Consider the following 16,551-nt stretch of genomic DNA (forward strand, 5'->3'; position numbering starts at 1 on the left):
TGTAAGTAACGGGGTAGAGGGAACACAGATCACTTTGTCAAGCGTGAAGACCTACAGATCTGCATGTTCCCAACTCCTGCTGCTTTTGAACAGTGATAAATTTTGCCATGTAATATTTATGTGCACATCCATTTATGATCCTCATTTCTCATGCTCATTGCCCTTGAAGGAGACAGAAATAATTTTTTAACACAGGTCTATTCAGATTTTTTTTTTGTTTGAGGACTTTGAAACTCATTTCATGTTTCCCATCTGGAGGTATTTCTATCAAATTGATATGTCAAGAATCTTCTACAGATTAATTTGAATTGATGAAATCAGCATTGGTGGCTTGGAGGAGCTTTGCTGCACCGAGGGGCTGTCCTTGTGATTTTGGAGGGTGAATTTTTATGCTCGTTTGGGTGATGCTGCTGAAGGAGGGACCAGTCTACCGGTCTGCAACTAGGGACGGCACCTGACTTTCTCAGCTCGGTTAAACCGTTAAATTAATCCATGAAGAACTTCCTTTACCGCGTGTCTCAGAAGCCAATATTCTTCATCAGCTTGTTTTCCTAAGAATTGAATGCTTAGTGTCAGAGGCCACGGAGAGTGCGCAAGGAATGCACAGGCACCTTGTAATAACTACACACGCTCGCAACACAGGAACAGGAGGAGGCCATTCAGCCCCTCGAGCCTGTTCCGCCATTCAATGAGATCGTGGCTGATCTGTATCTTAACTCCATCAATCCGCCTTGCTTCCATAACCCTTAATAGCCTTGCCTAACAAAAATCTATCAAACTCAGTTATGAAAGTTTCAATTGACCCCCCAGCCTCAACAGCTTTCGGAGGAGAGAGTTCCAGATTGTCACTAGCCTTTGTGTGAAGAAGTGCTTCCTGACATCACTCCCTGAATGGCCTGGCTCTAATCTTAAGATTATGCCCCCTTGTTTTGGACTCCCCCCCACCAGATGAAATAGTTTCTCTCTATCTACCCTGTCCTTTAATTACATAGAATTACATAGAATATACAGCACAGAAATAGGCCATTCGACCCAACCAGTCTGTGCTGGTATTTATGATGATACGATAGCAAAATACTACGGATGTTGGAAATCCGAAATAACAACTGAAAATGCTGGAAAAACTCAGCAGGTCAGGCAACATCCGTGGAGAGAAATTTGAGTTGACATTTCGGGTCGAACCCTTCTTCAAAACTGGAAAGAAAAGGAGATAGATCGGAGGCAGGGCTGCGATCGGACAAAAGAATAAAAGAAACAAAAGAAGTAAAAGAGACAATAAAAGGTATTAGAAGCTAGACGAGATGGTAATAGGCTGAGATTAGGTGTGAAGTGTACTGGCAGGGCAAGAGATAGCTGCCAGGTGTGAGAGAGAAACAAAAGGAAAGGGGGGCTGGGGGGGGGGAAAGTACTCTACACGAGTCTCCTCCCATTCCATTTACCTCATCTCAGTCTTTCAGCATATCTTTCTATTCCCTTTTCTCTCATGTACTCGTCTAGTTTCCTTTTGAAAGCATCTAAGCTATTTGACTCAACCACTTCCTGTGGTAGCGAGTTCCACATTCTAACCACACTCTGAGTAAAGAAATGTCTCTTTATTTCCCAATTGGATTGATTAGTGACTATCTTGTATTTATGGCCCCTAGTTTTAGATTCTCCCACAAGTGGAAACATTCTCTCCACATCTACCCTGACCAACCCATTCATAATTTGAAAGATCTCTATCAGGTCTCCTCTAAGACTTCTCTTTTCTAAAGAAGAAAGTCCCAACCTGTTCAATCTTTCCCGATAGCTGGAATCTCTCAGTTCTGGTACTATCCTTGTAAATCTTTTTTGCACTTTCTCCAGTGCTTCTATGTCCTTTTAATAGTATGGAGAACAGGACTGTGCCCAGTACTCCGAGTGTGGCCTGACCAGGGCCCTAAATAATTTTAGCATAACTTCACTACTTTTGAATTCTATACCCCTAGAAATAAATCCCAATGCTTCGTTAGCATGTTTAATCATCTTAAACACGTGAATGGAATACCTCGCCACAGGGAATGGTTGTTTAAGGGAATGCGACCACTTCAAGTGCTGGAGCTTAAATGTTTTGGTTTGAACTTACGTGACTTAAGTGTGAGGTAATGCATTTTGGGGGGCAAGAACAAGGATTGGGGAGTGACATAAATCAGTCATTCATGAAAGAAAGACTTATGAAATAATACTGAGCGGCCTGCAAGCTGGGCCCGTGCCCGAGTATTTATACTCTCCCTGGACAGCGCCACCCATAGGCCGCTCAGTATTATTTCATAAGTCTTTCTTTCATAGAAACATAGAAGAAACATAGAAGATAGGAGCAGGAGTAGGCCATTCGGCCTCTCGAGCCTGCTCCACCATTCAATGAGATCATGGCTGAATGACTGATTCATGTCAGGGAGTATGCACTCAATGGAAAGACACTGAAGAGTGTGGATGGGCAGACAGGCCTGGGGTAGTTTGTTAACTTACCGCCCAGGTGTAAAACTGGCACTGTGGATCAGTCCGTCGTCTCTTGTATAATTCGTCTGATTTTCATTAACTTCAGTGAACACAGAGCTACACCAGTTTTACACACAGCGACAACAACTTGCATTTATATAGCGCCCTTTGTAGTGTATGTACCTTTAAGAGAGAACTACTTTTACAGCTCCTGTATACTGTAGTACCGGCAGCGACCACACCTGTATATAAGCCTTGAGCATGCCTCTGTACCCCAGTCTTGAGACTACCCTACTCCAGTAAATACCTGTTGATTGTTAAGTTACAGCATCCGTGTGGTTATTGAAAAACATCATACTCTCAGAATCACGGATCTAACAGTGGCGACGAGTGTTGATTCGAATCTACCTGTAACTCTGCATTTCCCTTCGAGGATTCGCTCCGGAGGGCGGTGGAAGAAAGGGAGACACCATTGAGCCATGGAGAAGAAGGAAGAGTGCGGGAGACGCCATTTTTAGAAGCCGCAGCGCAGAAGAAGGGCGAGCGCGGGAAGGAAGGAAAGCGCGGGAGACGCCATTTTGTGCCAGTGGAGAAGAAGGGGAAGCGTGGGAGATGCCATTTTTGACAGTTAAATCACACCCAGGGATGCAGAAGAGTGGCAGTATCTCTACGTTCGACAATGAAGTCGAAGATTGGGCGACATATGTGGAACGTATTGAGGTGTACTGCAGGGCGAATGAAGTGCCAGATGCTAGGAAAGCACTGGTTTTGTTAAATTCCATGGGTGCAAAAACTTATGGGTTACTGCGAAACCTAATAACCCCAGAGAAGCCTGTGAACAAGAATTTCGAAAACATAGTAGAAATCCTACAGGACCACTTAAACCCCACACCGCTGCTGATAGCAGAACGATTTAAGTTCCATAAAAGGAACCAACACAAAGACGAAAGCAATGCTGAGTACCTAACGGAACTGCGCAAGCTATCGAAACACTGCCAGTTTGGAGCAGGACTAGCAGATACGTTAAGGGACAAGTTTGTGTGTGGGCTGCAAAGTGAAGGAACCCAGAAACAGCTTCTATCAGAAAAGGATCTTACGCTGGACAAGGCTTTCAGTATGACAGTATCACATGAAGCAGCCACAAGGGGCGCTGCAGAGATACAATGGAGACCGCAAGAATATGGCACCAATGAAATGTCCTATGGAACAGGGAAGTGCTATCGCTGCGGCAGAACAACACATGACCAGAAGGATTGTTGGTTCAAGGACCAAGTGTGCAGACAGTGTGGAAAAGTAGGACACATAGCAAGAGTCTGCAGGTCTGGGAAGAAAACCAACAGTAAGAAATCTCCACAGGAGAAGTACAAAAAGGTACACCAGGTGATGGACAGTAGTTCAGACGAACAGAAAAGTGACACAGGCTCCGGAAGCAAGGAGCTGGGTTGTCTGAAACTACATAAGGTAACCAAAATGGAGGATCACCAGACTATCTGGGTTACACTTAAGATAGATGGAGTCCAAGTGGAAATGGAATTGGACACAGGATCAGCCCTAACAGTCATAAACCAAAGGGACTACAAGCGGCTATTTTCACATATACCCTTGAAAGCTACAGAGATTGTCTTGAAGACGTACACGGGGCAAAAAGTCTACCCCAAAGGAAAAATAAGGGTGAAAGTGATATATAAAGGCCAGGAAATACCTAAAATGGATATATATGTGTTGCCAGATGGACGACCACCACTGCTAGGACGTGAATGGATCCGGAAGATACAATTAGATTGGCATTCCATACAGGCACTGAAGGTTGAGGCCAAAAAGGATGACAACGTCACACCTGGGCGACTGTCAAAAATGCTAACTGACGCAAAAAAAGTGTTCCAGGAGGGACTCGAAACACTAAAAGGCATAACAGCAATGATTAAAATAGAGGAAAATGCAAGCCCAAAGTTTCTTAAGGCCAGACCAGTGCCTTATGCGATCAGACCAGCTGTCGAAGCAGAGCTGGAAGGGTTGGAACGTTCAGGAGTACTGTCCAAAGTAGACTGGAGTGAGTGGGCTACACCCATCGTTCCTGTAATGAAGAGGTCATTGAGTAATACGCCTGGGGAACCAAAGAAGGTCCGTATCTGAGGGGATTTTAAGGTGACAGTGAACCCAGTCCTTCACACGGTACAATATCCGCTTCCACGAATTGAGGATATTTTCGCCTCGCTATCTGGAGGTAAACGCTTCACCAAAATTGATCTAGCCCAGGCGTACTTGCAAATGGAGGTAGAAGAAGCCTCGAAACAATACCTTACGATTAACACTCATAAAGGTCTTTATCAATACAACCGGCTGGTGTTTGGGGTAGCATCGGCTCCGGCTATTTGGCAAAGGGCAATGGAACAAGTCCTGCAAGGGATTCCAGGGACCCAGTGTTATTTGGACGACATCCTGGTCATGGGCAAAAATGACAGTGATCACCTCGCCAACTTGGAGAAGGTGCTCACCAGATTAAAGGAATATGGGCTACGAGCTAATCGCCACAAGTGTGAGTTTTTCCAGAAGCAGATCTTGTATTGTGGCCACGTCATCGATGAAGAGGGGTTACATAAGTCCCCTGAAAAGATTGAGGCAGTACTCAAGGCTCCAGCACCGGAAAATGTTTCACAACTGAGGTCGTTCCTCGGGCTCGTAAACTACTACCATAAGTTCTTACCAAATTTGTCCACGGTATTACACCCACTGAACACCCTACTGCAAACAGGGGTGCCATGGAAGTGGGATGACGAACGTAGACGAGCTTTCCAGAAGTGTAAAGAATTGATCACATCAAAAGAGGTGTTGGCCCATTTCAACCCAGGACTACCAATTCGTTTGGCATGTGATGCATCACCCTATGGTATTGGAGCGGTGCTGTTGCACAAATTCCCAGACGGGTTGGAGAGGCCAGTAGCCTTTGCGTCTCGGTCACTAACCTCAGCCGAGCGCAACTATGCCCATATTGACAGGGAGGCCCTCAGCCTAGTATGGGGAGTAAAAAAATTCAACCACTATCTGCATGGGCAGAAGTTCACCTTGCTGACTGACCACCAACCACTTGTCTCCATCTTTAATCATAAGAAGGGCGTTCCAGTAATGACGGCACAACGGTTACAAAGATGGTCCCTGTTTCTAGGGGCGAATCAATATGAAATAGAATATAAAGGCACGAAACAGCATGGAAATGCTGATGGGCTATCGCGCCTGTCACTGCCTACTGTGGAGGAAGCACCAGCAGTGGACCCTATCGAGATATTTTATTCGTCAATAATTGAACGATTGCCAGTAACGAACGCAGATATAGAGAAGGAGACCCGCAATGATCCGACGCTGTCTCGGGTATATGATTTGAGGGTGAGGGGATGGCCAACACATGGCGACTCACTGTTGCCAGCATTCTCATCCAGAAGAGAACAGCTGTCAGTGTGCCAGGGGACAGTGATGTGTGGATCCAGAGTGGTGATTCCACCCAAGTTAAGGGAGAGAGTGCTAAATGAGCTACATGAAGGTCATCTGGGGGGAGTGAAAATGAAAAGCCTAGCTAGGGCTTATGTGTGGTGGCCGGAAATTGATCAACAAATCGAAGACCTAACCAAGAGCTGCTCAGGATGCCAGAAGGTCCAAAATGCACCACCACATGCCCCTCTACACCCATGGGAGTGGCCCTCCGCTCCATGGCAACGGGTGCATATTGATTTTGCTGGTCCATTCATGGACTCAATGTTCTTAATAGCAGTGGATGCTCATTCGAAGTGGCCTGAGGTGATAAAAATGTCCTCAACCACTACAGAGAAAACGATTGCAGTCCTACGGACCATATTTGCCAGAAACGGCTTGCCAGAGCAGATTTGCTCTGATAATGGACCACAGTATGTGACCGAAGAATTTCGAAAATTTATGAGAAGGAATGGGGTAAGGCAATTCACATCCACCCCGTATCATCCAGCCACAAATGGATTGGCTGAGAGGTTCGTACAAACCTTTAAGAAGGCGATAAAGGCCATGTGCGACGATGAAATTCCACTACAGCATAAGGTGGACAATTTCTTAATAGCCTACCGAAATGCGACACATGCAGTTACCAACCAGACCCCGGCCATAATGTTCTTTAACCGAAGGTTGCGATCTCGTCTGGACTTGCTTAGACCAAATGTGCGAAGAAATGTTGCGGATAAACAATTCCAGCACATCAATGAGAAGCCGACAAGGAGCTTCAATGTAGGACAACCAGTCTTGGCCCATGACTACCGAACAGAGAAATGGCAACCCGGAACGATATGCACACCGCAGGGGCCATTAATGTACACAGTGGATGTCGGGGAGAACATTGTGAGACGCCACGTTGATCGGATCTTAGCATCACAGGAACGAGTCAACCCCATGTCTTGCGTACCTGGGGATGAACCCGACATACCGGTAGCATCTACCTCCGAACCAGTAGCAGTGGAACCCGATGAACTAACCGATGAAAAGGGGCCAGAATCGCCTCCGCACCAAGAACAAGAACCTCAGGAAAGCAGCTATCCCGAAAGGATCAGGAAGCCGCCCCAAAGACTGAATCTATAAATGGACTATTGTTGTTTAAAGTACATGTTAAAGTGTTAATTGTTATTTGAATATTATGGGTACTACTAATCTAAAAGGGGAGGAATTGTAATGTATGTACCTTTAAGAGAGAACTACTTTTACAGCTCCTGTATACTGTAGTACCGGCAGTGACCACACCTGTATATAAGCCTTGAGCATGCCTCTGTACCCGTCTTGAGACTACCCTACTCCAGTAAATACCTGTTGATTGTTAAGTTACAGCATCCGTGTGGTTATTGAAAAACATCATTCTCTCAGAATCACGGATCTAACACCCTTAATGTAGGAAAACGACCCAAGGTGCTTCACAGGAGCGTTTACAGGCACTGGGCTGGATTTTGATACTGGAGGCTTGTAGGAGACGGGATTACAACTTTCGGGGTTGTAGTCCCGCCTCCATCGAGTTGTGGCCAACCCACACGATTTTCACTTGATTGACCTTGTTGAGCCCACCCAGCGGGCTCAGCAGGCCAATTAAGGGCCACCCAGCAACAGGTGACATCACAGATTGACATTTCATTTGTCAATAGCCTTTGACAGATGAAATATCAGCGTTTGACAGCTCTGTGAAGCTGTCAAACACTGACAATCTGTACACTAAGTTAATTCCTTCCTCTCGGGCTGATTTAGAGATCTCTCCAGAACAGAAAGCTGAATACTGCAGATTTTGACAGCTCGCGGCCATTCTGCTTTCTGTGCCGGTGAGATGAGGGACTCCTGAAAGCTGATGAAGGAAGGCTGTAAAGGTAAGTAAAACTTCTTTAAACACTTTACACACACCAAACACACTTACCTCTGCACTCATGCATCCATCACTCACCTGAACACCAGACATCTCGAACCCTCCAAGCCCTTCAGCCCGACGGTCCGCCTCGCTAACTTGGCGTGGTTTGGAGCCGTCGGGAATCCCACACTTCAGGGATAAAAATAGGGATTAGGCTAAAAACTGCCTGTTAACTACCTGTTAACAGGCAGTTCGTCGTCGTACGTGTCTTCACACTGTTCCCTTTGGGGAACTGTATGAAGTGGTGGAAGGATTTCTGGCCGCGATTAACGCTCCTTCCGTGACTGTAACCATCTTCGTACCAGCCATTAGGGTGGTTAGTCCTATGGTGGGAGGGTTTTACGGGCTCCCACAACCCATACGAGGAGGGGGGCCACCCACACCCACGGACGCAAGTATCCCACTGGATGTCAACCCAGAATTTAGAGCCGGAGCTCCGACTCCACTTGCCGGGACTGTCTGGGGCAGGGTTCGAAACCCTACGCTTTCTGGCCCAGCGACGGGGATGCTACCGCTACGCCAAAGGCCCACTCCATAACAGGCACTTAATTGGCACTAATCCCCTTCCCGCCTCAGGGAGGCGGGTCCCAGCATGGGTCGGGTATCCGCCTCCTTTGAAACTGGTATGGAGGCGGGTTGGGGGCTGGATGGGTTCGTGCCCCCCGATTTCGCGATTTTAAACCCCCACACGCCTCCAATCCCGCCTCCATGGCCCAATGAAAATCCTGCCCAAAATGTTGACACCGAGTCATGTAAAGCGATATTAGGGCAGGTGACCAAAAGCTTGGCCAAAGAGGTAGGTTTTAAGGAGCAACTTAGAGAAGGAGACAGAGAGAGAGAGAGAGAGAGAGGTAGAGAGGGAGAGAGGTTTACGGAGGGAATTCCTGAGCTTAGGGCCCAGGCAGCTGAAGGCACGACCGCCAATGGTGGAATGAAAGAAATCGGGGATCCGCAAGAGGCCAGAATTGGAGGAGCGCGGAGATCTCGGAGGGTTGTAGGAGATTACAGCAATAGTGTGGGACGAGGCCATGGAGGGATTTGAGCGGAGGGCAAGTTGAGCATATAACCCTTAGGGTTTGAATTCTGAAGGTAGATAACGCCACAAAAAAAGACCATTAATATTTGGGATGTTATAAAGAGGGGAATAGAGTACAAGAGTAGATAAAACATTGGCTTGGCCAGAGTTAAGATACTGTGTGCAGTTTTAGGTGCCCCATTATAGAAAGGACACTAAAACTATAGCGAGCGTACCGTGTAGATTTTCCAGCGTGATGCCAGGGGTGGGGAACTATAGCTGTAAGGAGAGACTTGAAATACTGGGGGGAAATGCAACTGCAGCAGAGTAGGTTACAAGGGGATTTAATGGAAAAAATGTTAAACTATGAAGAGTTTTGCTAGAGTGAATAGGGAAAGATTATTTCATCTAGTGGGTGAATCAGAAAGGAAGGCGAACATCAATTTAAAATTTACATTATGAGAGTGAGGAGAGAGATTCGGAGAAATCGGGCAGCACGGTGGCATAGTGGTTAGCACTGTTGCCTCACAGCGCCAGAGACCCGGGTTCGAATCCGGCCTCGGGTGACTGTCTGTGTGGAGTTTGCACATTCTCCCCGTGTTTGCGTGGGTTTCCTCCGGGTGCTCCGGTTTCCTCCCACAGTCCAAAGATGTGCGGGTTAGGTTGATTGGCTATGATAAATTGACCCTTAGTGTTAGGGGGATTAAATACGTGGGGTTACGGGGATAGGGTGGGATATGTGTCGGTGCGGGCTCGATGGGCCGAAATGGCCTCTATCTGCACTGTGGGGTTTCTGTGATTCTGTGAAATCCCTTTACACAGAGGGCTGTTGGAGTATGGAACGCCTTGGGAATGGATGTGACAGAGACCATTGCATTGTTTGAGGGAAAAATTGAATAGATATTTGAAGCAGAGGAAGATACTAAGCAATGGAGAGAGCACAGGGCAGTGGAAATAGTTGATTGCTCCAGTAAAGAGCCCGCACAATGGCGAGTTCCTTGCGCTATAAACATCTATGATTCTAACGCAAATCCAAATTGAACATTGATAACTTTTGACATTATGATACCCTAAACATTAACATCACTACTCCTAACCTAAGGTACCTAACCCGATATGAAACTTCTCCCAGTGTTAGCTAGACTCTAGACGACTGTCCTACCTTCATCCATAGATAACCGGATAATAACTTCTAACACTGCAAAGCGATTTTGGCCTCACACTGACATTAAGCAGGCACTATAAATCTGGAGTCGGGGCGTGACCTGACCTTGGAGCGTAGTGGAGCCAGACCCTCCCGGAAGAGGTATTTTTGCAAAATGATCGAGCTGCAAGGGGTTGAGATGCCAATCTTAAAATAATTTTGAGGACTGGAAAAGTGGGAACATCAAAAATCAGCTCCACAGACCTTTGGCCCATTCTTCGACCTGTGCTCCTGTTGAATTATGCTTCGTGCCAGCCTTGCAAAAATGATGCTACTACCTGTATAAGGAGTCGTGCATTTATCAGGGAAGCAGCTTCAAGAAGCCTTCAGACTGCAGATAGTGGAGGGATGTGGAGTCCATCTGGCACGTACATGTTTTTCTATGATTCTCTGGTTGTCCAACACATGGGGAAACCCATCACTTCGCTTACGTGTCTCCAAAGCTAAACAACTAGGAAATCCACATTGGTCATACAAAGCTAGATGGAACTGTAAGCTGTGAGGAGAACACAAAGGGATAGATTTTGCCAGCCCTGGGGAGGTGGGTTTGGAGGCGGGACTGCCGGGAAAATGGTAGAAACTGGTGCCCAACCCGTCCCCAACCCGCCTCCGTGCTATCTTGCCAGGAGCTTAGCCGTCCCGTGCTGGGTCCCATCTCCTTGGAGGCGGGAAGGGATTACAGCCACTTAACTGCTTGTTAACAGGTAGTTAACAGGCAGATAAGAGGATTATCCCCATTTTGCCCACACAAGTGCAGGCTTCCCGAAGGTACCGAAACCCGCCGGGGTCACCGAGGCGAGTAGTGGGTCTGCGGGGGTCAGAAGGGTGCAAAAGTGTGCTGTGGAGAGGTAAGTGATGGGTGCAAGTGTGGAGAGGTGAGTATGTGAGGTAAGTGAAAAGTGATAGAAATGACTGATGGCCATTGCATTCTCCAATGCAACAGCCATCTCATTTCTGCAAAAGAAAGAGGTTTGATGAGTTCTTGTGTTCAAGAACTCATCAAACTACAGAGAATGTCAGTGTTTGACAGCTTCACAGAGCTGTCAAACGATGACAATTCATCTGTCAAAAATTTTTGACAAATGAAATGTCATACGTTGACGTTCTCTGTAACTGGCTTTCCCTTAATTGGCCTGCTAAGCCCCGCTGGGCGGGCTTAACAAGGTCAATCAAGGGAAAATAGCGTGGGTTGGCCAGAAGTCGATGGAGGTGGGACTGAAACCCAACAAGTGGGAGTCCCGCCTCGAAAAGCTCCCCATTGACAAAATCCAGGCCAAAGCGTCTGCAAAGGGATATAGATAGACTAAGTGAGTGGGCAGTAAGATGGTAGATGGAGTATAATGTAGGGAAATGTGAGGTTATTCACTTTGGTAGGAAGAATAGCAAAACAGAATATTTTTTAAATGGTGAGAAACTTTCAAATGTTGGTGTTCAGAGAGATTTGGGTGTCCTCGTGTAAGAAACACAGAAAGCTAGCATGCAGGTACAGCAAGCAATAAGGAAGGCAAATGGCATATTGGCCTTTATTGCAAGGGGGATGGAGTATAAGAGTAAGGAAGTCTTGGTACAATTGTACAGGGCCTTGGTGAGACCACACCTGGAGTACTGTGCACAGTCCTGGTCTCCTTATCTAAGGAAGGATATACTTGCCTTGGAGGCGGTGCAACGAAGGTTCACTAGATTGATTCCTGGGATGAGAGGGCTGTCCTATGAAGAGAGATTGTGTAGAATGGGCCGATACTCTCTGGAGTTTAGAAGAATGAGAGGTGATCTCATTGAAACATGCAAGATTCTGAAGGGGGTTGACAGGGTAGATGCTGAGAGGTTGTTTCCCCTGGCTGGAGTGTCTAGAACTAGGAGGCATAGTCTCGATAAGTGTTCGCCATTTAAGACTGAGGTGAGGAGGAATTTCTTCACTCAGAGGGTTGTGAATCTTTGGAATTCTCTGTCCCAGAGGGCTGTGGATGCTGAGTCTTTGAGTATATTCAAGGCTGAGATCGATAGATTTTTCGACTCTAGGGGAATCAAGAGATATGGAGATCGGGCGGGAAAGTGGAGTTGATCAGCCATGATCTTACTGAATGGCGGAGCAGGCTCGAGGGTTCGTATGGCCTACTCCTGCTCCTATTTCTTATGTTCTTATGTCGTGCATGGCAGGTGATTGACAGTTCCCGTAGGTCTTTGTGGCCAAGGTGACACATCTCAATCATGGCCTTCCTGGAGAGCCTGGGCCTACTCGTACACTGCTTCTCTGCCATACCCAAGGAGCAGACTCAGTTACAGTACACTTGTAGCGCACTACCCGTTGAAAGCCATTTAACTTCCATGTCCTCAAATGCCCTTTGCCAAAAATGCAACGCGCCATCAATTTCTGCAACTTCATTCGCTAGCCGTACTTCAGTTTTTGCGTGGATGCGATGTGATGTGGAAACTAGGTTGCATTGTCACAAATTGCAGTATAACCGGGACCACTGCACTGAATAAAGTGACTCCTGATACCTCGGTGTTACCACAATGTTAGGTGACACTTCAGCATCCCACTACGCATGCCCGATACGAGACTCCCAAAACAAGCGCTCTACTCGGAGTTCCGACATGCCAAGAGAGCCCCAGGTGGGCAGAGGAAACGCTTCAAGGACACCCTCAAAGCCTCCTTGAAAAAGTACAACATCCCCACCGACACCTGGGAATCCCTGGCCCAAGACCGCACAAAGTGGAGGAGAAGCATCCGGGAAGGCGCCGAACACCTCGAGTCTCTTTGCCGGGAGCAAGCGGAAGCCAAGCGCAGGCAGCGCAAGGAGCGCACGTCAACCCAAGCACCCCACCCACCCGCCCCTTCAACCACCGTCTGCCCCACCTGTGACAGAGACTGTCGGTCCCGCATTGGACTCATCAGTCACCTGAGAACTCATTTTTAATGCGGAAGCAAGTCATCCTCGGTTCCAAGGGACTGCCTAAGAGAGAAGAGAAGAGAGACAGGGTGTTGAAGCGGCTGGCCCAAGGGGCACAGAATTCCCCTTGCAGCAGCCGACAATGTAAGTGTTAACAATGTGGACACTTCATTTATTTGTGGGCTTTTCATTTGACTTGAAGCAATGTTCGTGCTGCTGATGGGTGACAGAGCACATTATGCTTTTGATGCATGGTGCTGCTCACAAAAGGATCTTAATGCCTTGTTACATCGACAAAAGGGTGTTAACAATTCCTAATCTATGTTGATTGCCAGGATTTACGATAGTTACCATATATTATAATCCATCATTACCAGGATTTACCATAGTCAGTATGTTTTAAAATTCATCATTGCTAGGATTTATGATAGTCATTATATGCCACATTCAAATTACATTTTCGATGTTATGAAATATGCGAAAGAAAATGTTGTGCATGCGTGATTTAAAGGGGTGCTTATTTTCATGAGAAAATGTGTTGTGCAAACTTAAAAAAAATTATTTGCAGAAATACACAATGCGACGATATAACTTCAACCGCACCTCCCAAACCCGCGACCTCTTCCACCTAGAAGGACAAGGGCAGCAGGCGCTTGGGAACACCATCACCTCCAAGTTCCCCTCCAAGTCACACACCATCCTGACTTGGAAATATATCGCCGTTCCTTCATCGTTGCTGGGTCAAAATCCTGGAACTCCCTCCCCAACAGCACTGTGGGAGCACCTGCACCACATGGACTGCAGCGGCTCAAGAAGGCGGCTCACCACCATCTTCTCGAGGGTAATTAGAGGAGGAGCAATAAATGCCGGCCTTGCCAGCGATGCCCACATCCCAGGAACGAATGAAAAAAAAATAATGAGTTAGCTTTGATGTTGTTTCCTCATCATAAGCAATTAATCTTGTCTAACTAAAAGCCTCACACCCATTGTGTTGGGAGGTCCGAAAAAGATTTATTTTGCTGAGTGAATGGCCAGAAACAAAGAGGCACACAAGACTCAGCTGGCTTTTGAGAAACAGGAAGCTGTGAAGGAAGTCAGGCAGCAAAGGTCTGTAAGAAGATTGGAATACTGGAAAGGGGAGTTAGAGCTGTCAAACGCTGACATTTCTTCTTTCAACAATTCTTGACAGATAGCACGTCAGACATTGATGTGCTCTGCCACTGACTTTCCCATAATTGGCCTGCTGAGCCTGCCGGGCGGGCTTAACAAGGTCAATCAGAGGAAAATCCCGCTGGTTGGCCAGAAGCTGATGGAGGCGGGACTGAGACCCGGCAAGCAGCAGTCCCGCCTCCAACACGTCTCCATTCATAAAATCCAGCCCATGGGGAAATCAGGGGATATGGAGATTGGGCAGGAACGTGAAGTTGAGGTCAAAGATCAGCCAATGTTTTTATTGAATGGCGGAGCAGGCTCGAGGGGCCCTAGGGGCCGACTCCTGCTCCTATTTCTTATGTTCTTATGACTGGAGGGGTCAGTTTTCTGTTTGTCTGTGAGGCGCGTTCTGCTGCTTAAGCTGGACTGAAGAACAGAAAATGGAACACTTGGATGAGCAGTAGATTCATTGACCCAGATCTTGCTGGAGTGGGGCATCTCGCAGCATGCCCCATGAGTTAGACTTTTCCCCCCACAACTCGCAACATTTTTACCCTGTACCTTGCTGGAGGTTCGAACTGATAACGGGGTGAAGAGAGCAACGGGGTATCTGGGAGCTTAGTGAACAACGGGACTGGCAGTCTATCTCTTCAACCAATGAGATTTAAGGATGGAGCAAAAAACAAAGGGTTGACGGAGAAGGAAATAGGATGAATTAGAGTCAAATCAGGTACAGAAAGAGAAATAAAGAGGGATTGGATTAAGAGATAGAGAAATAAAATAGGCAGAAAGCAAAAAGAGGGAAAAAATGTAACATCTCTAACAATTTATTTCTTGCAGAAATGAGACTCCGCAGTTTTAATTGTTCTTTTCTGGGCCGGAGAGGTTGGATGGCATAAATCTCGTCAATAAAAGGGTCCTTACGCCATTGAGTTCCAGCCCTAACTTTCTGTGGCGAGTTTAACGGGTTAATTAATGCGCAAATGCAGCAAATTCCTGGAACTCACGGGGAGGTTGAGGGCGAGCTGCCATTTTCGCGAGGCCAATGGGCAGAGTGGCGCGAACCATCCGGCAGCACGTGGCGACTCGCAGCTCTCGAGGTGTCCTTTCCTTGCCGCAAGTTGCTGAAGGATTTACACATTAATAAAGGCGAGCGCCATTAAACTCGCCCTTACTTTGGCAGCAAAACCCTTGGCCATTGTAACAAGAGTGTTATTCCATTCAGCTGCCGAGTAAGGAAACTGGGCCACTGGCACTTTTCAATCAGTGCAACAGTTGAGTTCACTAAAGCAAGTTCCATTGCGTAAGTAAATAAGACTAGTGCCCCTGATAAAACAGACTCCATCAAAGGGGGAGTCATGATTGCATTAGCAGTTGACGTCGAGCATAGAATTCCATGTGCTATGTGTCAACTGGAGTCCAAAGACGCTTTCAACATTTAGGGCTGGATTTTCATTGAGGAGTCGGGTAGGAGGTGGGACTACAACTTTCGGGGTTGTAGTCCCGCCTCCATCGAGTTCTAGCCAACCCACGTGATTTTGACTTGATTGACCTTGTTAAGCCCGCCCAGCGGGCTCAGCAGGCCAATTAGGGGCCACCCGGCAACAGGTGACATCACAGATTGATATTTCATCTGTCAAAACCTTTTGACAGATGAAATATCAGCGTTTCACAGCTGTTTGAAGCTGTCAAACACTTACAATCTGTATTCTAAGTTAATTCCTTCCTCTCAGGATGATTTAGCGATCTCCCCAGAACAGAAAGCTGAATGCTGCAACTTTTGACAGCTCACAGCCATTCTGCTTTCTGTGTCGGTGAGATGAGGGACTCGCGAGACCTGAAGGAAGGAAGGCTGTAAAGGTAAGTAAAGGTATGTAAAACTTCTTTAAACACTTTACACAGACCAAACACACTTACCTTTGCACTCATGCACCCATCACTCACCTCGACCCCTCCAAGTCCTTCAACCCGACGGCCCGACTCCTCTAATTTGGCGTGGTTTGGAGCCGTCGGGAGTCCCACACTTCAACATTAAAAATAGGGATTAGGCTAAAAACTGCCTGTTAACTACCTGTTAACAGGCAGTTAATTGGCACTAATCCCCTTCCCGCCTCGGGGAGGTGGGTCCCAGTGCGGGGCGGGTACCCGCCTCCTTTGAATCTGGCATGGAGGCGGGTTGGGGCCGGGATGGGGTTGGGACCCCCGATTTCGAGATTGGGTCAAGATGGCGGCCGAGACGGTCCGGTGCTGAGCGAGCTCTCCCTGCTTCGGGCGGCCAGCTCTCGCCGCTCGCTCCCGCAACCGGAGCGAAGTGTTCGGCGAGTCGGGCAGAGGCAGCGCAGCGCAACGAGCAGCAGCAGCAGCTACGACGACCCGCTGCAGCACGTCGGCCGGCAGCTCCATGGCGGGAAGCTCGCAGTCCGACTGGGAGGAG

This window comes from Somniosus microcephalus, chromosome 2 (genome assembly GCF_052327205.1).
Source record: "Somniosus microcephalus isolate GS21.2 chromosome 2, FLI_Smic_1.0, whole genome shotgun sequence".
Taxonomy (NCBI): domain Eukaryota; kingdom Metazoa; phylum Chordata; class Chondrichthyes; order Squaliformes; family Somniosidae; genus Somniosus; species Somniosus microcephalus.